The following is a 7,989-nucleotide window of genomic DNA, read 5'->3' as shown; positions in this document are numbered from 1 at the left end:
GGCTCCAGCGATCCTTCTGCCTCAGCCTTCCAAGTAGCTGGAACTACAGGCGTGCGCTACCACGCCTGGTTAATTTTTGATTTTATTGTAGAGATGAGGTGTCGCCAAGTTGCCCAGGTGGGTCTCGAACCCGCGGGCTCAGGCAATCTACTCACCTCGGCCTTCCAAGGCGTGGGATTACAGGCTGAGCCACCGAGCCCGGCTTGTTATTTTCTTAATGAGGCCTCTTTTTCTTTTCTTTTCCCTCCCCTCCTTCCTTCCTTGCTATGTTGCCTAGACTGGTCTTGAACTCCTGGCCTCAAGCTATCTTCCCACAATGGCCTCCCAAAATGCTGGCTTTATAAATGTGAGCCACAGTGCCTGGCCTTTTTCTTTCTTTCTTTTAGATTAGAGACAGTATCTTGTTCGATTTCTCAGGCTGGAGTGCAACAGCGTGATCATGGCTCACAGTAACCTCAAACTCCTGGGCTCAAGCAATCCTTCTGTCTACATGCCACCATGCCTGGCTACTATTTAAATTTTTTGTAGAGTTAGAGTCTGTTGTCCAGGATTATCTCAAACTCCTGGCCTCAAGCAATCCTCCCAAGTGTAGGGATTGCAGGAATGGGTCACTGTGCCTGACACGAGGCCTCTTTTGGCTCTCTCTCTACCCCTACCCAGTCTAAATTAGACTCCAATTGTCTGAATGAATGAGGATATCCAGAGCACAAATAAAGAAATACTTTCACCTTGGATGGAAACATTTTTTTCTCCACTGTAACAGGGAAAAAAGAATGTGTAAAATGCAGACAGGAAGCTAAGGGTGATCCATCTGTCTTAGTCTGTTTTGTGTTGCTATTACAGAATACCACAGACTGGGTGAATAGAAGTTTATTTGGCTCATAGTTCTGGAGACTGGGAAGTCCAAGATCATGGGGCTGTATTTGATGAGGGCCTTATGCTACACCATCCATGGCAGAAGGTGGAAAGGCAAGACAGCAAGACAGCAAGAGAGGACAGAACTTGTTTTTAGAACCAGCCCACTCTCAAGATAATTAACTCACTCCTACTGTAACAGCATTCATCCATTCATAAGGGCAAACTCCTCATGACCAAATCACATTTTATTAGACCACACCTCCCAACATTATTGCATTGGGGGTTATGTTTCCAACACATTAACTTTGGGGAACATGTTCATTCAAACCATAGCACCATGTGTTTGCCTGCATTTGCTCTGTGAATTTAGAGGCAAGACCATCTATAGAAAGTGAGGTTGGCAGAGGGGGCTGGAAGAGTGGAGAAAGTCTGAAGGGGTCACTGCTGTTAGTGGACCTGGATTGATGACCAAAGCATTATAGTAAGAGCCCAGGTGGCAGTGAGGGCCCAGCAGAAACAGTAAGCTGTAAATATATGGTGGTAGTGTTTTGCTTGGTTGTGCAATTTCTGCAGTGATATTCAACAGTCTAAGCATAGGATATCTGAATTTATTCCAGGACTGTGGATTTCTAGGTGGGTGTAACCAAAGACAAAGGGCAAAATCTTTGAATGTTGGTAAAAGAGAATGGCAGGAGGTATTGTGCATGGCAAAAAACATGAAGCTGGGAAGTGGTGAATGGAGAAGGGCAAAGAAGGGGGAGTAAAGACGTGTAGAACAAGTGCAGTGACAGTGGTTAGTTAAGTAAGCTGCAAGGAGATGAGGAAGTGGTTGAATGCTGTTTTCTTGAAGCAGTGGGCAGATCTGGAGGATATTTGCAAAAGTTTTCTTTAACGCGAAAGCAACCTTACACTGGAAAAGAAATGTTAGGTTGCTTTAGGAATGGAAAAATTTATTATGCCATCGTGAGATGGGTCTGGAAGCAATTGCTGCCAAACAGTCTGGCTTGAATCTTTGTTTCATTACTTATTAGCTGTGACAGCAGCAGGGCCTGTATTATGGGGTTGTTGTGATGATTAACTGAGACAGTCTATATAAAAAGTAGTTAGTACAGATCTTGGCACGTACTAAGAATTCAATAAATGTTAATTATCGATGTTGTTGATGTTATTACAGGTTGAGTAGCTCTTATCTAAAATGCTTCAGGTCAGATATGTTTCGGATTTGGGATGTTTTCAGATTTTGGAATATTGGTATTAGGTTGAACATCCTAAATCTGAAAACCTGAAATCCAAAATGCGCCAATGAGTATTTTTTTTCCTGAGTATTTTGTTAGTACTCAGAAAGTTTCCAATTTTGGAGCATTTTGGACTTAAGAATTTTGTATTTTAAATACTCAACCCATACATGGAATACATGGAGCCAAATCATTTTAAGTCTTTTTAATCTAACAACAATCTTGGACCTCACAAAGGGCTCTTTTGTATATACTCAGCTGACCCTGAGTACCTCTAATTTCTCTCTGAGTATGAACATGAACTCTGAGAGTCACATGGACCTTGTAGTTAACAGTTGCTACAAACATGGCCCCAAAATCTCATGACCATCATTGCTCTAGTCTGTGAAATACTGGGTTGTGCTTTTTTTAATAAATAAGATGACGAGCACAAACTGACTTAAAAATTTTAAACATTGAAATGTAACTTAAAATACTACTAAAGAAGAAGTGGAAAACAGTAAAATATTAGGTTGATGCATAAGTTCATAGCATTTCTTTTTGGCATGGCAACACTGTGGTGCTGGGAGTTTCTCGTTTGTCATTTACCATTTGGAGTGACAATGTTGTGCTTGCGAATTCACACTGAATTTTGCAGATTTGAAGAAAGATAGTGCTATTTGTGGGCTAAAGAAGATGAAGTGTCAAATGGAAAAAAAACCGAATACTTCTGACGTATTCTTCTGTTTGAGTTTAACAGAATAAAGGCAGTGGAGGCAGCTCAAAACATTTGTGCCGTGTACAGGGAGAATGCCATCAGGGAAAACACAGCAAGTAAATGGTTTTGTTCAAAGAGGCCCACTTTGTCCTGAGTCATTCTCCACATTCAGGAAGATCACTGGGCTTTGATAAAGACAGCTTAATACAGTGAAAAACACTGCATACTTAGGCCTCAACTCAATATTATTCAAATGCTTACTATTGCCTGTAAGGGAGTATGTTCATTCAACAGTAAACATTTAGTTGAACCATGTATTATGAATTCAGGCATTGAATAAAACCTAGTCTCTTCTAAGAGGGTTCCCAACCTGGATATGAAGAGAAATGACATTAAATGTAATGTGATAAATCCAATCCTAGAGTAGTAACACAAGTGTTATGGGAGTAGAGGGAAAGGAATGATTATTTTGCCTGGGAGAATCAGACAAATGAACTGCTTTCCTTAGATCTGTTTGTTCTAAGCCTACTCAAATATCTTCTCTATGGAACCTTCTCTGGCCAGGGCAGTGTGGTATGAATAGAGAGGAAGCGTCTGATCCAAGAAATGCTCTCTGTTTAGAAACTCACTGAAATGTGGGAGCCAGTGGAAAGGGGAAAATGCAGGATGTCTCAGAAGATTCTGCTTTGAATGAAGACAGATGCATAAAGGAAGGAGAGAAGTTTGGGAGCCAGGGAGTGGGTTCTCCTGTTCAGGGGCAGTTAAAAGAAGTACATCTGTCTGAAGCCAATTATTCACTGTAGTATACCTAAAAGTGAGACAAACATGTGATCCCATGCAACATGAAGCCCTCAGCACTACCCAGAGTGTTCTCTTGCCCTTCTGGGCAATTAAACCTTAATTTAATCAAGATTTACATCTAATTTCCAGTCTACAGGAAGTATGTGGAATAGAGAAATAAGTTAAAAATAAAATAGGAAGACAATCAGCCAAGTCTTGAATGGGATATTGTGCAGGACAAAAGATCTGTTCTAGAAGAAAAGAAACTTCAGAGAACCTAAGAGACATTATGAACACATGTGATGGGTGAAACTTGTTCAGATCTTTATTTCAGCAAACCAAATGTATACAATCTTTAGAAAATTAGAGAGTTAGAATCTGAATTGGGTGTTCAATTACAGATGGTCCCCAACTTACAAATGGTCTACTTAATGATTTTTCCACTTAGGATGATGCAAAAGCAATTCAATTCAGTAGAAACTATACCTTGTTAACTAAACCATTTTGTTTTTTGCTTTCCGTGCAATATTCAATAAATGACATGAGATATTAAATATTTTATTATAAAATAGGCTTGTGTTAGATGATTTTGCCAACTGTATACTAATGTAAGTGTTCTGAATATACTTAAGGTGGGCTAGGCTAAGCTGTGATATTCAGTAGGTTAGGTGTATTAAATGCATTTTTGATTTACAATATTTTCTTTTTTTTTTTTTTTGAGTTGGAGTCTCACTTGTCGCCCAGACAGGAGTGTGGTGGCACATTCACGGCTACCACAGCCTTGATCTACTGGGTGATCCTTCCATCTTAGCCTTCTAAGTAGCCACCACACCTGGCTAGTTTTTGTGATTTAGTGTAGAGATGAGGCCTCACCAAGTTGCCCATGTTGGTCTTGAGCCCCCGGGCTCAGGCAATGCTCTCGCCTCGGCCTCCCAAAGTGCTGGGATTACAGGCTGAGCCACCACGCCCAGCCGATATCTTCAATTTAACAATGAGTTTATCCAGATGTATGCATCTACATATTATAGGACTATCGTTAATTTTGTTACAGGTGATAATGACATTATGTTGGGTGAGAAATATCTGTAATTTTAAAATTTTGAGATGTACACTGAAGTATTTGGGGTGAAATAACATAATGACCTGGATTTGCTTTAACATATTCCAGTTAAAAAAATGTGAAGGGTAATAAATGAAACAAGTATAGCATTATATGGATGATTGTGAAAGTTGATTGATAGGCTTATAGGAGTTCACTATACACTTTTTTTTTTTTTGAGTTGGAGTCTCACTCTGTCGCCCAGACTGGAGTACAGTGGCCGCTCCCGGCCACCGCAGCCTTGAACTGCTGGGCTCCGGCGATCTTTCCGCCTCAGTCTTCCAGTAGCTGGAACTACAGGCGCGCACTACCACGCCCAGCTAATTTTTTTTGTTGTTTTATTGTAGAGATGAGGTCTCGCCAAGTTGCCCAGGTGGGTCTCGAACCCGCGGGCTCAGGCAATCTACTCACCTCAGCCTCCCAAAGCGCTGGGATTACAGGCTCAGCCACCAAGCCCGACTCACTGTACACTTTTTAAAGTTGCTCGGAAGCTTTATATTAAAACATCAAAAGTACATTGCCTCAGAAAAAAAAATATGGCCCTGGTGAGGCTGTGGACCAGGAGTGGCGGCCGCAGGTGGATCCAGGAACCATGGCTGCCAAGCGGAGTGGATTGGCCGTTGCGAGATTCTGGCCGTCCAAGCACGCCCAATCAGTGTGAGCTTGGTATGAGGTCCTGGGCCCCGGGGCACTCAGGTAAATTTTCCATAATCTTGTGGAGAGAAAGGACTTTGAGACATGACTTGATAACATTTGTTACATTTATTTGTCTGACGGGCTTGCCGAAAAATGAAACTCTGGATCGCCTGATTAGTCTGAGGGGGGCAGTCCAGCTCATACATCTCTCCAGTAACCTAGAGACTATCCTCAAGTGGGACCTCCTCAAACTCCTTCCCTTGGAGCTCAGTTTTTATTTGTTAAAATGACTTGAGCCTCGGGCTTTACTCACATGCTGCCTCATCTCTAAACAGTGGGATAAGGTGATAAGTGCCTGTACAGAGGTGTGGCAGACAGCATGTAAAAATCAGATAGATGATTCTGCTCAGGATGCTTTGCACTGGAAGAAGGTTTATTTGAGAGAGCGCGCCGAATCCTAACCACTAGACCACCAGGGACCTAGGAAGGTTTATTTGAAGGCTATTTTGAGAATGAAGCAACTGGAGGACCATGAAGCCTTTGAGACCTCATCATTAACTGGACACAGTGCCTGAGTGTATGCACTTTACTACAAAGACGGACTTCTCTGTACAGGGTCAGATGACTTGTCTGCAAAGCTGTGGGATATGAGCACAGAGCAGTGCATTTATGGGACCCAGGCTCACACTTGTGCATTGGTGAAGTTCAATGAACAGAAGCTTGTGACTGGCTTGACAACACTGTGGCCTGCTGGGAGTGGAATTCCAGAGCTAGGACCCAGCACTCTCAGGGGCACCTGGGGGTGGTGTTTAGTGTGGACTACAATGATTATCTGGATATCATTGGTGAGTGGCTTTGCAGACTTCACTGTGAAAGTATGGGCTTTATCAGCTAGGACATGCCTGAACACACTCACTGGGCAAATGGAATGGGTCACCAAGGTGGTTTTGCAGAAGTGCAAAGTCAAGTCTCTCTTGCACACCTCTGGAGACTGTATCCTCTTAAATGCAGACAAGTATGGGATTAAGATTTGACCAACTGGGAGAGAAATCAACTGCAAGTACTTAAAGACATTGTCTCTGAGGGAGGAAGTATCTGCCTATAGCCAAGACTTCATTTTGATGGAAAATACATTGTCTGTAGTTCCACACTCTACCAGTGGGACTTTTTCAGTTATGATATTCTTAGTGTCCTCAAGACTCCTAAGATAGCAAACTTGACTTTGCTTGACTTGGAGATATCTTTGCCCTGCTGTTTGACAACTGCTACCTGTATATCATGGACTTGTAGACAGAGAGCCTGATTAGTCGCTGGTCTGTGCCAGAATACAGGAAATCAAAGACAGGCTGAAGCTTCCTGGCAGGTGAAGCACCTTGGCTGAATGAACTGGGCAGGCACAATGACACAGGCTTGGTCTTTGCCACCAGCATGACGGACCACAGTTGTGTTGTGGAAGGAGCATGGATGATGCTACAAGCCACCACTGCTGACTGACTTTGGGTGCCAGAACTGCGGGTTTTGGGTGCAACCTCTATGGCAGCCAACTGCATGAACCAAAGTTCTCACCTAATGGTATCACCATGCAGTGTACAATCATTTATCTATGCTTGCCAGGAGGCCAGAGCTCAAGGGACGGGCTTGTTTTATTGACATACAATGCAGCATGCTAATGGGGTATATCATTGAATTCATTTGTACTTAGTTATATTAGTCAGTATAACAGGATGCATTTTGGGTTCATCTTTCTTGAGTGGAAGGTTGGTTTTAAGTAAATAAAGTTAAATGGTTCATTATTCTGCGAATTGGTTGCCTACAAAATCACATTGAGTCTGTTATTAAAGCTTTTTACTGTAAAAAGAAAAAAATGTATTTGGAACTGAGGAGAGAAGATGTGGTTAGTGACAGAAATACAGATTTGAGAAGCTGTCCCAGGGCAGAGTTCTTGGTGTGCATGATCCACTGGGACTGCTGAAAGTGGACAACTACAGCTTTCTAGCATCCATTAGGGTGACACTGAAGAACAGTGGTAAAAGAAAATCCTCCAGTAGTCAGATCTTTGTGTAGTTCATATGGTAGTCTACTTTGGAGAGTGAATTGGCCAAACATACGGCTCTATATTTATTACATGGGTAGTTGCATAGTTGGTAAGGATGTTAGAGACTTGGAAGGAACAGAATTGAAAAATTGGTGACTAGGAAGTCCGGGGAAGAGGTGTGTAGATGGATCTCTCAGACTAGGCCCAGATTATGAAGATATTTGTGTCCTCTGTGAATTCTCACCAAACAGCACACACTACAGAAGAAGCAGAGAAAGCTTTGATTATCAGGTTAAGTAAATGACATACTCTGTGTATATCAGTTAGCCACTTTCTCCAGGAACCCCAGTGCTTCTTCAATGGGCCCGTGAACAAAGCGGCCTAGGTTGGAGTACAGTGGCATGCTCACGGCCACCCCAGCATTGACCTGCTGTGCTTAGGTGATCCTTCTGCCTCAGTCTTCCAAGTAGCTAGAGGTGTGCGCTACCATACCCGGCTAATTTTTTGATTTATTGTAGAGGCAAGATCTCATCACGTTGCCCAGGCTGGTCTCAAACTCCTGGACTCAGGCAATCCTCTCACCTCGGCCTCCCAAAGTGCTGGGATTACAGGCTTGAGCCATCACGCCCGGCAAGAATACACATTCTTT

General features: G+C 42.6%; 1 pseudogene; it reads left to right on the top strand.

Annotated features, from left to right (window-relative positions):
* Positions 1-6,773, top strand: part of LOC103265574 — a 7,813-nt pseudogene extending 1,040 nt beyond the window's left edge.
* Positions 6,774-7,989: the final 1,216 nt, after the last annotated feature.

The sequence above is a fragment of the Carlito syrichta genome, unplaced genomic scaffold (assembly GCF_000164805.1).
Source record: "Carlito syrichta isolate Samal-C Ts95f unplaced genomic scaffold, Tarsius_syrichta-2.0.1 Scaffold98146, whole genome shotgun sequence".
NCBI lineage: Eukaryota > Metazoa > Chordata > Mammalia > Primates > Tarsiidae > Carlito > Carlito syrichta.
This window is presented reverse-complemented; position numbering and strand designations above follow the sequence as displayed.